The sequence below is a fragment of the Danio rerio genome, chromosome 25 (genome assembly GCF_049306965.1).
Source record: "Danio rerio strain Tuebingen ecotype United States chromosome 25, GRCz12tu, whole genome shotgun sequence".
In the NCBI taxonomy this organism is placed as follows: domain Eukaryota; kingdom Metazoa; phylum Chordata; class Actinopteri; order Cypriniformes; family Danionidae; genus Danio; species Danio rerio.
The window spans coordinates 26,548,629-26,564,097 of NC_133200.1; the positions used below are offsets into that span (position 1 = coordinate 26,548,629).

Genomic DNA, 15,469 nt, shown 5'->3' on the forward strand with positions numbered 1-15,469 from the left:
GTAAATATGTATTTATGATATACTGTCCGTTTCATTTTTACATGTGAAGCATTGTTCTGTTGATTTTGTCTGACTCTCGTGTCTCGGCTTTCCCCCGCTTAAAGACCAAAAAAAATGCTCCGGACTGCTTGGTGTACATTGGCCTGCTGGATGGAGTTGGCTAAGAGGTCTGGAGCTTATAAAAGAAGTTAATACAATATGATATCGAAGTCACCGAGGGACATAAAGTTATAGAAGGTGAGCACCTATATGCTGTTAGTTTTCTCGGTGTTAAAGAGCCCATATTATGGGTTTTTGAAAATTCCCCTCCATGTAGTGTGTAACACAGCTCTAAGTGAAGTGAAGTATCCAGCTAAGGCTTAAATCTGTAAGAATACAGTGTTTAAAACTGTTGATTCATCTATAAAAGAGTCGAATCATAGTGCTTCAAACGAGTCGCCTTGATACCGACTCATTAGGTGTTTCGCCATGACGTACGAACGAAACAAAGTTTTTCACGTGCACGCGCAAACCCGGGAGATTTCAAACCTGAGGCCCCGCCCTCTGACGCAGTAACCCAGACACACACACACACACACCCACAAACACACGCACACCCACAAACACACGCACACAAACATGCCGGTCGATTGAAGTCACACTGCAGATGGATATATTGAGTCTCTACCCAAAGATGAAACATCAGCATTATAACCAAGCAGTTGGAAACTTCTGGAAGCTACATGCTACAAAGAATACTTCATCTGAGTTTGTTAAAGGAAGGATCAGTAAAGAGTAACTGATGGACGTCAGGATGGGTTTCTTCCTACATTTCTCAAGTGTAAGTACGTGCGGTTAAAGTTGTTGCCTCGTTTACTCTAGCTTGCAAATGTATTTAGTTGTGATTTGTTACTTGTAACCGCGTGTACTGTATCAGGTTAACTGAATATATTATCTTATCGCGTGCAAAGTCACGTTAAAAACGCGACGCGTGCTGTTTGTTTATGGAGCTCCGTGCTAGAGTTCTGCTCCCGCGATTTATTCGGAAATGTATTCCCGCGCCGCAGAAATCTGGCGCGGGGAGAGAGAGAGAGAGAGAGCGAGAGAGAGAGCGAACGAACGAACGAGCTTTGTGTACTTTGTGCTGTGTGTGTGTTTTTATCCAGACAGCTTGGCTGTCTGGACTGTATACTGGGTGATATTTGGTTGTGTTCTCCGCTCTAGCGGGACCGGGCCCGGCGGGCAGAAAACGGAGCGGGTTCTCAGGCTAAAACCTGGCGGGTGCGGGCTGAAGCGGGAGCGTTGTCATCCGGAGGTGTGTGTGTGTTTTTGTGTGTGTGTGGTATGGCGAGTACACGACTGTCTCCTTCGTTCGGTTATCCGTGGCACTATCCACTGGCCATAGTGTGGCAGCTAAAGTCCACGCCTACACTATCGAGCGTGTATGAACTGTGATTACTTTTTAAATTGCTGATTAGCTATTGGCCATTTCCCTCTCTGACTGAAGGCAGTCGACCAATCGCGACAGACTGTCATCGGTCCAATCAGCGCAGATTAGCTCCGCGCTAAGGAGGGGTTTGGGAACAAATGAATCACTGGACGATTCATACAGGAGTCGCTGGGATAATTAGGTAAAAATAAATGCAGATTATAAGACCATGAAAGTGTTTTTTGACCTTGCATGCATATTAGACTGTTGTTGGAGACCCTTACAACCAAGATATGACCTTATTTCATGTATAATATGGGCTCTTTAAAACACCCATTATCGCCTACGTATTCGCGCCTCATATCTTACGTTGCTGCTTTATTAATAACTGTTGCCACTGCGGAATATAATCCAAACCCAGATAGCAAAATACACTTGGGCCAGTTCCGGCTAGTTTCTCGCCTGCCGGAGACTTACCCCTCGGCCCGGCTCCTTCTGTTCTACTCAGGCCGGATGCCTATGAACTCACAGCTCTATTCCAGCACGAGTCAGTAAGCGAGCCGAGGCTGCCGCATCCAAGCCGGAATCGGCCCGTGAGTAACATTACATTAAAGTGTGGTGTGGCCCGGAGATGGCGCGACTAAGTCTTCATATACCTTTATATAAAACATTTTAGTATTACAGTTTTTTACAATTGCTATGACACTTTGATCAATACATTTAACAAGTTTCCTAAACTCTTAACACAGTTAGCACAACATCCGTCTTCGTGGGCTATACAATTAACACATTTCTTGTTGTTTTGACACAAAATGCATCCAGTTAACACAAATTTAAAATGCTTTAACTTCTTTTACACACAAGCACAACCAAGAACAAAACAATGTAATTTTACAGTAAAATTTACAAATGCTTTAACACAGTATGTCAGAACAGATAACACCATGTTCTAAACAGAAATTATATAGGATAAAGTCAAAGTGAACAGCTGTTCTAATTGTGAATTGAAACACAAATATATTCCCTGTATTTTATTCAATTGCCAATTAGAAACAGCATATTGCGGTTATATAAATAAATAAATAAATAAATAAATAAATGTATGTAAATATATATATATATATATATATATATATATATATATATATATATATATATATATATATATATATATGACAGCTGATTCCCATCTAGAAAGCACACTCATGTCTTGTTTTGGTTTTTCCAATCACATGATCATATGTTCTAATAGAGGACTCTTGAGGTTTTTGAAAGGAACAGTGAGCGCATCAAAGAACTCTGTCACCAATACGTCCATGTAAGATTATGCAATACAGTCATTACTGTACTATACACAGCAGGGCTGGACTGGGGCAAAAAATCGGCCCTGGCATTTTGGGCCAGAGCGGCCCACAACATTCAGTCAAAATGCTATCTATCTATGCACGTCCAATATTTTTATCAACTCATATTTTATAAAACACAAAAGCCATATATATGAAATAAATAAATACAAAATTTAATCTCAATATAATTTCTGTATACTGTCCATAAAGATATTTGTTGAGTTCTAAAAAATACACTATTCATTCATTTATTTTTCTTCGCATAAGTCCTTTATTTATCAGGGGTTGCCACAGTGGAATGAACTGCCAACTATTCCAGCATGTTTTATGCAGCAGATGCCTTTCCAGCCACAACCCAATATTGGAAATCACCCATACACACTCATTCACACACACTCATACACTTCAGCCAATTTAGCTTATTCAACACACTATTCACTCAGCCTATATTTCAATAATAAACATAACAAAAACTGCCTGCTGATGCATGGGTAAATCTTCAAAGGGAACAGTGTTACATTTTAACCTCTTTCACCTCATACTGCTTGCTGTTTCACTATCTAAACAATGAAAACATAATATAAGTCAAATTTGTTTCATTTTGATATTATGATTAACAGACACCAAACAGCCTCGTGTAGCTACATATTTATATGAGCATCATCTTCACTGCATATTTATAACAAAACAGGGCTTAAATATAACTGCCTCCTTTCATTTTCTTTGAAAAGAACAAACTTTACCCTGTCTCTTTTGCAGAATATCAGTTTTAATAATCAATAATGGCCATTATAACAGTATAACGCACAATAAATTTATACGATAAATGTAAGCAATCAGTCAATGTGCAGAATCAGTGTTACATGGTTACATAAATTAATATATTAGCTTATCTTTGCACTCAGCCAAAACAACAAGATGAATTCAATATCACATTTAACAACTTTAGTGAGATCAGATCCAGCAGATGAACTGTCTGACATGCACTATACTCTCACCTGGGGTTTATGTTCACCCGCCAGCTCTTGGCAGAGAGTGTGTGGTCACGTGATTTGCGTTTTTAGCCGTGTACTAGAATGAACGGAGAACTTCTCAGAACTGCAAAATGAAACGCCGGTGTATTTTCCGCGATTTCTCTGCGCCTCTCTTGCGTTTCTTCTCTCTTGACTCTTGACTATTTTGACATATACACACAGACGACGCACGCTCATACAGAGCATAGGAGTTTGTAATTGGGCCAGCCCAATGTCAATACAGAAAAGAACCAATGGGCTGCAGAGTGTCACATGGGCCGGCCCGGTCTGTCTGTCGGGAAAAAAAAGCATCTTACTTTCAGAGAGTCACAGATCACAGCAGCGTAAATTAATAAGGCAGAAAAAAGCGATAGGCTGCTTAGCCTTTTATGGGCCGATCAGATCATAAGACGATGATCAGCCCGGCCCAAAAAGTACGTCGGCCCACCGGGAAAGTGCCCGGTCCGCCACACTGTAATCCCGAATAAGTTGACAAAACTCAAAAAATTTGAGGTAATCAGTTACGTCAAATTTTTTAAGTTATGAAATTATCTATTTTAAGTAAACAGAAACATTAAGTTTTGAGTTTGTTGTACTCATGCAAGACACTTCACCTAACTTAAAATACCCAAGTTACTCAGCTTATACGTTTTAATTGCAATTAACTTAATTGTTTTAATTTTTCCAAACTTTAAATACTTAGTCACCCAGCTCATACATTTTAATACCAATTAACTTAATTGCTTTAATTTCTTTCAACTTTAAATACTTAAATCACCCAGCTCATACATTTTAATAGCAATTAACTTAATTGCTTTAATTTCTTTCAACTTTAAATACTTAAATCACCCAGCTCATACATTTTAATAGCAATTAACTTGTTTTTAATTATTTATCTCACCTTTACATACTTAGTCACCCAGCTCATACATTTTGATAGCATTTTTTAAAATTAACTTCTCCATCGTCAGTTTCACAAATAAAATTAGCCATTATTTTAATCTTTAAACCCCATAAATCTGTCAAAATAAATCTGTAATTTAAAACACACAGACAATACCATTTTAGACATTTATTGTTAAAGAAAAAATGTCCAACAGTACTTTCAAATTTGTCTCCTATGCAATTACAAATGTCTTAAAACGATAAAAACTATTAGACATAAAGAGATTGAAAATGAACACTATTCTGAAGTTAATAAAAATTACCCACAATGTAAATATGATATCAGACATAAGAGCCTCAAGAAAAAACAACTATAAGTTTGATAAAATTTAATACATTAATAAGTGTAAAACTTACTCTTAAGGCATTCGTTAAAAAAAATAATAAGTGCACATTCTGTGAAGTGACTCGTTTAGTGTAAACTACACAGAAACTGTATATATATATATATATATATATATATATATATATATATATATATATATATCTCGTTGAAGTCAGAATTATTCGCCCACATTTATTTTTCCCCCAATTTCTGTTTAACGGAGAGCAGATTTTATATATATATATATATATATATATATATATATATATATATATATATATATATATATATATATATATATATATATATATATATATATATATATTGTAGCGAGGCAGAGGGAAAACAGCGACACAGTTGGATAAGTTTACAGACAAGTCGCCGGAGGGTGCTTTATTTACAACGTGAATGGGGTGTAAACGGTGCTCTTCTTCAAGGTGAGGTGCTCTGGTGCTCCGGGAAGTAAGTGAAGGACAGTGAGTAGTCGGAAGTGGGATCGTCACAAGCTGGAGTCTGCTGTGGAGAGACAGAGAGACAAGCGTTAGCGCATGGAGTCATTGGGTGAATGAAGCTCATCTTCTCCTTGCGTGGGCTTGGTTTATATGCCTCTCCACTTGATGACGTCCAGCTGTGAACGATCCTGTGTTGATGATGGTCCAGCTGGGTTGAATTAGCGACCAGGGCGACGTGGCATGTGTGCGCTCGTTACAATATATATATATATATATATATATATATATATATATATATATATATATATATATATATATATATATATATATATTCAGTCTTGGTTGAACTATGATTCTGTCATTTACTTATTCCAAACCTGTTTGAGTTTCTTTCTTCTGTTGAAAAAAAAAAAAAAAAAGCTGAGACCTGTAACCACCGATTTCCACAGTATTTGTTTTCCTATTAGAAAGTCAGTGGTTACAGGTTGTCAGCTTTACTTAACTTTTGTGTTCAACAGAAGCAAGAAATTCAAGCAGGTTTGGGACAAGTGAAGAGTTAGTAAATGACAGAATTTTACATTTGGACAAACTATCCCTATATATAATAAAATGCATACTTACCGATTAAAAGTAAATAAATGTTTTGAAGTTACTACCCCAGAGACAGTCTTTATTAAGTTAAAAAAAAAAAAAAAAGCTCTACATCAACTCATTCTTTAAGGTTTCCATGCTACGAGACTTTTTATTTTCCATCATCCATGCCAAGCAAAACTTTTTGCACAAGTTCAAAGTCCTTTACTATATATTATGTGAAGAGCATACATTAATCCATACAAGACAAGAAAGGTCTGGAAGTGTGCTGTGGGTGGTGTCCAATTCATTCTTCAGGACAACAGAGACCCTCAGTGAATGCAGGGCCAATAAAGCATCTTCAGTCAGCAGGATTATCAATCTAAAAACATAATTCAAGGATATTAATGTAAGGACAGTATCAAAATGACTGAGCCAATATTATATGATTCATCAATTATTCTTGATTACAAATATGTTATTAAGTAAAAGTTTTCAAAATTTTCATCTTTTCATTAAACATGCCTAATTGTGAAAAGAATGAATGAAGTCTTACCATGGTGTTCCTAAAGAATCTTAAGTCACGCTCACGCAGCAAGACCAAAAGACCTCTGATAACAGTAGTCCGTCATGAACTGACATCATTCAGTTCCTGGAAATCAAGAATCAATTTTTTAAAAATTAAAAAAATAATAATAATTCAAATTATATTTTAATGTATACTTTAACACGTGACCCCAAACATACCTGCTCATCATAAACCTTTAAAAGATTAGCCAGGGTATCTGCTGTCTTGCCAGTTTTGGATGCTGTTTGCCTTAAAATTGTCATCAAATGAAATAGGTGGTGGTCCAGTTTTGCAAAGAATTTGTGGGGAAAATTCTCATTTGTAACATGTTGGTACTCTGCAAACAGCAAAAAGAAACAAGAGAGAATTTCATAAAACAAACCCACACCACAAAATATACAATTCTAGAAAAAATGTATTTATATTATTATTATGTTTCATTTACTTATCTATTTTTTACCTCAGATGAAAATCAGGTGTTGATCAGATGTTGAAAGCAATATCTTCATGTTGTAAACTGAACTCAAGGTCTAGCTGAAGTTTCACTTTCCTTGCTGCAAAAGTATCATTGATAAATACACTGTAATATTTATTTTATCTGGATATGCCAGGCATAGTAGTACAAAATAAATATTTTACCCACCTTTCACATGCCTCCATTTAAGAACCTATCTGTAGTCAGCAACACCTGACCTTCAATTCTGTATGTACACAAAGTCACAGTGTCATTTAGCTGAGAGTGGAAGTAGTACAATTGCCTGATGTCTAACGTTAACCTCCAAAACGGTTAGCAATAGAGCTGATTATCATGTTAGTTGCTTTAATTCGATGAACACAGATTTAATTTAAACAGTATTGAAATTTCTAAAACTGAATAGGACGACAAAGAAATTTAAGGCCTGATTTTAAAAGCTAGAAATAACAAAACTTACCTTATTGTCTAATGATGTAAAAATATATAGACTAAAATATTTATATTTTTAAGATATAAATATATTTTAAGCTACAAAATTTGCACATCAGAAAACTGTCTTCTTTACCACGTCTTGAATATTTTGTTTTGTTATTATTTTATTTAATAACATAATTTTGTATTAATGTGTTATAAATATGCATACTTTGTTTTTTAGGCTGTTTATATTCTCTCCAGAGTAGACATTTTAAAAAATAGATTGAAAAAAACAAAAACTTTTATCATACCTTTAAAATACATTTGACCTAAATGACATTTAAACTCACTTAACTGATCGCATTAATCAGGTAATCATTGATATGCAGAGATGTCGTCTTAAGCGCGAGGAAATATTAAGTGTTGATTAGTGCTGGTGATTGAGGTAAAGTTAGTTTTATATTTACACATTCAGACTTTCTCCTTAATAATATAATTTCAGAAAGGTAATTTTTGCATATTCTTAATGGTGAAATCATATTAGCAGCCAATGACTTTTAAAGTACAACATTGTTCAGTCAAAAAAAATAGTCCATTTAGTGTAATGTTGTTTTCATGTCATACTTGCATGTGATTTCAGAACGAATAGACAAAGAACCATGGTAAACAATTTATGGAGCGAGTCACAAGTTGTTACTAAATGAATGTATTAATATAAAACCAACTTTACCTCAATGTGGTAGTGTAAAATGAAGCTCTGCTCTGTACCTGCTCAGGTGAGGAGCGCAGCTTAAATGTTCTCCGTCAGGCTATCCTCATACATGGATCAACAAGCAACAAGCTGCGTGTGACAAGAGTTAAGTTTTGAGACTACGTTTTTGCGCGTCATCAGAAAATACCGTTTAGTGTTTAGGCGGAGATCATTTGAGTTATGATTAACGTTACGTTTCTTGCGCCTTTCGTTTCCGAAGTGCCTACAGATCGCGAAGATAATACCACATTCACAGACTGGATGGAGTTCAGCGCAGCGCCATGACATGCGGTTGTGAGAGCGCACGTCTCCATGACAACTTCAGCACAGGCTGAGGAAAGGCATACTCGCGCCAAGATTTAAATTTTTTTGAAAAATGTAATCTGCCGATTTTAAATATTTTTGTCTTTATCACACTCTGTTAAAATTCAGAGTTAACACATTACAACTAACGCTAACATTGCACTGATTCTAACTTTTTAAACAGTAATGTTAACGTTAGTTAGCAACAAGTGAGGCTAAACATGTTTTCTGTAATGTACGACATGTAAACGCACCCTGATTAACTCTACATTACATTGAACTGTTACTGTGATTATATTAATTAAAACATACATTTAATATTTCTTGGATTTGTAAATATTTTACTTACTGTAGTGTGAAGCGAGGCCGATCCGCCATCTTGAAAAAAACGAATGAAGCATGAGCACGTACGTGAACCTGGATGACGTCAGACGCAAAATCACTAGGCTGACAGAATTTGAGTTAATGAAACTTTAAAGAGACATTTTGTATAAATTAAACCCAGCAGAATTGTTCACCTTACTTGAAAGATTAAATTTTTACAAACTCAAAAATAAGAAAAAGTTCTAAATACTCATCAAGGTTAATTAAGATAAACGAATTTTAATGATTTAAGTTAATAGAACTCAACTCAATTAATTAGTTACAGCATTAGGGTTTACAGTGCAGATGGCCAGTCCGCCCCTGATACACAGTGTGTTTTGCAGTAAACTACTCTTTAAACCTGGAGTTCATTAGAACATACAGTACATATACAGTACAGCATTTGCATACACTGTGTCTAATTACTTTCAGAGAGTCATGAAGTTAGAGGCCAATCAAGTACCACATGAAATTTTCAATGTTGACAAAGCTGGGGATGTTGCCGTAGAAAAATCATAATAGGCCAAAGGGCCACAGTTACCGTGCAGGGCCACAGAAGATATCAAGTATAATGTGGATGAGAACATGTGGCAAGAATAGAAGATTACTTTGTTATTTTATTATAATTGTGGTGCTTTTTCTGTTTGCAGTGATGTCCTTCTGCAAAAAAAGTCTGTACTGCAGCAATTCTGTGTCTGTATTTTTTTTTACATAAACTGTAAAATTTATAAAGCAATTTTTTTTCTTCACTTTATATAGAATTTTTGCAGTAAAAGAAAGAAAATGCATGCATTTACTTAACCCAACGAAACAAAACTGTAACGAGACTTCAAATATAAGGGCAGAGCTGACACATAAACTAATGGAGTTTCTGTAATGTCAGCTGATGATAGTGTTTTTATTGTCAGTGTGTTCTGATTGACTGAATGTTTATGTTGGAAGATAATAATAATAATAATTCGTTACATTTATATAGCGCTTTTCTGGGCACTCAAAGCGCTTTACACAATGGGGGGGGGGGGAATCTCCTCATCCACCACCAATGTGCAGCATCCACCTGGATGACGCGACGGCAGCCATTTTGCGCCAGACCGCACACCACACACCAGCTGATTGGTGGAGAGGAGACAGAGTGATGATATGCCAATCATGATATGGGGAGGGTTAGGAGGCCATGATGGACAGAGGCCAGTGGGCAGATTTGGCCAGGATGCCGGGGTTAAACCCCTACTCTTTTTCGAAGGACATCCTGGGATTTTTAACGACCACAGAGAGTCGGGACCTCGGTTTAACGTCTCATCCGAACGACGGCGCTCACTGAGCAGTATAGAGTCCCCGTCACTATACTGGGGCATTAGGACCCACACAGACCGCAGGTTGGGCGCCCCCTGCTGGCCTCACTAACACCACTTCCGGCAGCAACCTAGCTTTCCCAAGTGGTCTCCCATCCAGGTACTGACCGGGCGCAGCCCTGCTTAGCTTCAGTGGGTGACCATGTGAGAACATGTGTTTGTGTTTTGAACAATAATTTCATTTTGAAACATGTTTGCAATGTTTTGTTAGACATGGTGTAGTGTGTTCGTTTATTATAGTATTTTGAAAAGTAGTTTAGAGGTTTAGTTTATAATGTGTGATTTTGAGCATGAAATTAACTGTTTTGCCAATTGTGTATTTTAGGTCTGTTGCTGCGTTAAGAGTTTAGCAAACTTGTTACATGTATTGAAAAAAGTGTCATAGCCATTGTAAAAAACTGTAATACTGGAATTTGTAATTATTGATAATGTTTTTTATCTTGAGGCCATTTTCTGTTATTCTGTAATGTTATTTTAGATCGCTGAGGGTTGCCAATAGCATTAGTTAATCCACGGTTATATACACCGCCATTTTGTGTAGAAAAATCACAAATTTGTCACCGGCAAAGCGAACCATTATGTAAACATGGTGTAACAGAAATTAGCTCATTTTATGAATATTAATAATCAACAATAATGGTTTATTCTTAATTATTAATATTCCGGCTTAAGCTTCAGTCAATTCGGTCAAACAAACATATGATTGTATCTGATCCTGCCCGCTCGACCATATGGGACTCTCAGATTATGAATATTAATTATCAACAATAACAAATTATTATTAATCATTAATATCATTAATATTCTGGATCAATTTAATGTTAATTTGACCAAACAAACATAACTAGAGCCGCCGCTCTTCCGAGCGGCCACGGTAATGATCTATTCATTTAGAAAAAGGGAATTTAATTGCTACTTCTTGTGAAGTAGATTAATCATTCATAAGTTTTAATCAACTTATAATAGCTAGGCAGGGGAATCTGTATTTCATTGACATTTTCTCGTGAGGCAAACCATACAATTCATTTGATTATAAGGGATTTATTGACTAGTCAGACAGATAACGAACAAACGCACAAACATACATTAACATAGAACAAAGGTAAAACCACGTGGAGATATCGGGTCTATACGGGTCTATCAAGCATGTAACAACAAAGAGAAATAGTAAAGCGAGGAAATACAGATTTCAGATAAAAGAGTGACAAAACTTTCAGTTCCACACGCACCATTAAGGATCACCAAGATTATAAAAACAAAAACACCTTTTTTGATAAAAGGGGCACAGCTTAATCGCATAACTAAAAATACCTGGACTTTCATGTCTGGAAGTCTCTCTCTTTATGCTAGTCTTTCTTCCGTCGTGATGGAAAATCCTTTGATGTCCTTCTTGATGCGTGGAGTTTGTTGTACAGTTCTGAGGAACGCGATCGCAAACTTTAAACTGAGTTTACTTTGCTGGAAAAGAAGAAAAGCGTGGTGGGAAAAGTCCATGCGGCTTAGAAAAGCCGCTGGCCCATCAAAGGGGCCCACCTTTGATGGCTTCTTTGTTCAGATCTTCTCTGCCCAGATGTTTGGGGAGCAGTGTGGTTATACCTGCGGGTCACGTGACAACCCGTTCAGCATTCTTGACCAATGATTTCAGGACAAAGTTTGAGCGCAAAATCTTCCTTTGTCTCTAGGCTGTTCGTATGCAAATTTGGGTGTCCGCCCAAAGCATGCGGAGAGGCATTTAATGTAGGGAATTAAAGAATAAAGCAATGCGAGTTATGATCTTGCTCTATGCATCATGTGTTGTAAAATGTCAGCAGAAACCCATCGGTACCAAACATGGGGGGTTTAAAAGTACATCAACATAATTTTTCAAAGGCCTAAAGGGAACAGGCATACAGGTTATAAGAGAGGTTACACAGGTAAGAAAAATCAGAAATGAGATGCAAAGTTTACAAAACATAACACTTTAGTTTTGTGCTGGTCCAGGATTTCTGAGTTTCTGATTTTCTTTTTGTCGGAACAGCCTGTGTGTGTGAGTGTGTGTGTATTTGGGCAGGAATGTCTTTGAAGCTCTAGCCTTTTCTCTCCAGTCTCCCTGGATTACGTAAGTCTGTCAGGGGTACCCAGACTTTGTGGAGCCAGGAGTCATAAACCATCCTGTCGACTGAGCCCAGACCGTTTTCATGGAATGTTGAACGGAATGTTTACCTCCAGCATATATGTTACCAGTTATGTTATAGTCCCCCTCTTCCCAGACAACGTGGTTCGGAGAAAACCCGGTTGGTTGGGATCTAACTTAACTTGTTGGTTGGGCTGGAGGTGAGGGTCCCTCGATGTCCGTTCCTGAGTCAGCTGGACAGAGTTTCATTTCGATCAGCGTGGGCGCAGCTCCTTGGCGTTCCTTTCCTTTCCCAGCTTTCCGCTGAAAGGCTTGTGGAAGTGCGGCGGTGCACTTTTTTACTGATTCCTGTATCTTATTGAATGGCAAACCCCTTGTTAATGTGTGCTTCCCTGCTGTCGGGAGGCACGGAGTGGTAGTTATCCTGCAGTTTTCCAGAGATGAGTTATAGATGAGTATAGTTGTGAGGTTGCAGTGGTCCTCTGGTGAGACTGAGATACAGGATCGTGGCTGTATCCTGTGTAGAGAAGGAAGAGAGAGAAAGGGAACAGGGGAGAGAGTAGGTAGTGTCTGCGATGACTGTGCTTGGCTGGGCATTTCACTGTGACACCGGTTGCAGGGTCTCTACCCCTTTTCTTGGCTTGTGGCCCAATGTTTGTTACTCTGGTTGTGATACGTAGGTTTGAGGGTTGGCTGCTATGCAGCTGAGCGTATACAACCAGAAGTCTTTGCACTTTCTGTGTGATGTTGGTAGTGCAGGGGGGGGGTGCCTTGGTCCAAGTTGTTTACATCATCAGAAGATATGCCATGGTCTGGGCTGTGTCATCGGTGCTGAGAGACACTCTACCCACTTGGTGTACTGGCATATGAGTTCAAGGGGAAAAGAAAGTGAAGGAGAGAAAAACACACACACAAAAAAATTGTTGCTCCTTGTGAGCCCATGGAAGTGTCCCGCCCGATCCATCTGGGTGTCTGATCATGAGATGATGGTTTCTCTGTGTTGCTGTGGTGCTCGGTAAATCAGCGCCCTGGGCATGTTTTGTTGTGTGCTGGGTCAGTACATTAGCATTACCCCCCCTCTGGCTCTGAGGGAGCACGAACTGTGGTGTCGTAGGGTCTTCAGGGACAACCCAAAAATGATTCATACGCACTGGTTTTTTAAGATGTAGGAGGTGTTGAGTGACATCTGCTATGAAGCTTAGGTCAGACAGAAAGATCAGGTGGTGGGTGGGGTGAGTGGGAGAAAAAAACAAAAAAAACAAACAAGAGACAAAGTAAAAGTAAAAATAAACCTGGTCTGACGTGAGGAGTCAGACACCTACGTGTTCGCAATGTCGTTTGTCGACATTTGTCGGGCTGGTGAGATTGGATGTGGCAGCTGTGTTCGGTTAGGCAGGGTTGTTGGCTGCCGGTTACAGATGCCAGATCTCGGGGTTTTGGTTGGGTGGTGACCATGATCCACTGTGTGATGCGCCTTCTTGGAAAGGGCATCTGTCCTGTCATTCAGGTCCTTGTCAGTGCCTAAAAGTTTAAAATGTTGTTATCTTTTTTCAGTAGACGACCATGATATGGCTGTCAGTGTTGTGGTCGCCTACTAGGGGGAAAAAGAAAAAGTGTTGATGTTTCACAGGCTTGTGGTGGGCAGTTCTGAAGCCCTTTGTTTACACCCTGGGAGGTGGAACGTGAAACAGAGTCTAGCAAGTTGGAGTCTGTGCAGCTAAGTGCACTCTGATGTCATGGGCTGCTGTGCTTTGAAGGGTTACAATGATGACTGCCATTTCTGCATACTGCAATGTTTGTGGGAGCATCCATCGACACGGGCTGTGGGCATACCTTGGCACGCATTCTCATCCCAGTACTTGGAGTTTTGTACTTTGTCAGTTGTACAATCTTGGTAAACAGCTAGGCCGTTGCCCAGCATGGGTTTGTGGCTTAAGATGTAACGCGTGTCAATACAGTGGCCCTGGGGGGCCATCGGCCGCATGGTCGTACTGGCGTTAGTCTTTATGCCATCCCTGATGTGTTGACTGTTCAGTAACATGACAGGCTGGTGGCAGGTGTCTATGATGGAGGATAGCTGTTGAAATGGCACCCACCGTGCAGAGCGATCTTATTTCACAGTCTAAGTATTTGCCTTCTGGCGCAAGGAGTGTCTTACTTGCATATGCCCAGACGTCTCAATTCAGTCGTGGCCAGCTGTTGACCTTCCGTCAAACAGAAGGACAGCCCTTTTTGAACAGGGTGGTCACGGTTCTAGAAGTCTTTAAAAAGTTCTTAATGACGTGTCTGGAGTATTTGCACCCACTTAGGGAGCTGCTCAGTTCGGAGACCTTGCTAGGCGGTAGTCTTTTGCGCTAGCCACAGTCAACTGTTGTAGGACATGGTCTGTCTCCTTTGAGTGGCCAGACAAGGTGGTACTTTCATTAAGGATGTCATCAACGTAGCTGAGGTTGCCTCTAACATAAGCATCGGGATATGCTTTGTTCAGGAGGGTGTTGCTTTCAGCTGGTGAGTTGGCCTAGCCGACAGGGCACCTCATGATCGTTTAGTGTCTATTGTTCAAGGTGAAAGCTAGCTTATGCTGGTCATTTGGATGTACAGGTATCGTCCAGAAGTCGGGGACCACATCAAGCGTTGAGAAGATGGTTGGTCCTTGAATTCTGGGCACTTCCTGTTCCAGTGGTTGTCATTTGACAATGGCATTTGCTGATTTAGCTTTCTATAGTCAGGCACCCTTTGACATTTGGCTTGAGGACGGTCCAGATGGGTGCCGAGTAGGTGTTGTTGCATAGACAGATGTCCTTTTCCCAGCATGGAGTTGGATATTTCCATGTGAAGGTCAGTGGGACTTGCAGTCTAAAGAGTCTTTAGCGAGGGACCCGTTGTAGTCATACAGGATGTGCTGACGTTTGTCGGTTGACATCATCCTGCATGGCCTCAGCATGTCTGTTCTGTTGAGGAAAGTGCCCTGTCTTTATCCATGTTAGTGATGGAGTGACAAGTGGCTGGGCACACGGCAAGGAGTTAGTCCTCGGTGAGCTCACTTCTGCCTACCTGTTCTTTGTTTACTG

The 15,469-nt window shown here is 39.1% G+C and overlaps 1 protein-coding gene and 1 long non-coding RNA gene across 2 annotated transcripts in view; one reads left to right on the forward strand and one right to left on the reverse strand.

Annotated features, from left to right (window-relative positions):
* Window positions 1-15,469, forward strand: part of lrrc56 (leucine rich repeat containing 56) — a 132,243-nt gene that overhangs the window by 109 nt on the left and 116,665 nt on the right. Inside the window, exon 2 of the mRNA XM_009298060.4 lies at window positions 105-237. The gene's annotated coding sequence lies outside the window, so the exon portion shown is untranslated. The remainder of the gene's footprint in view (window positions 1-104; window positions 238-15,469) is intronic.
* On the reverse strand, window positions 6,202-8,964 carry LOC137489361 (uncharacterized). Its single transcript, XR_011008784.2, has 6 exons — window positions 8,920-8,964; window positions 7,271-7,328; window positions 7,088-7,181; window positions 6,807-6,964; window positions 6,616-6,711; window positions 6,202-6,441 (listed from the first exon to the last, which is right to left on the reverse strand). It is a non-coding gene; the product is annotated as an uncharacterized lncRNA (long non-coding RNA).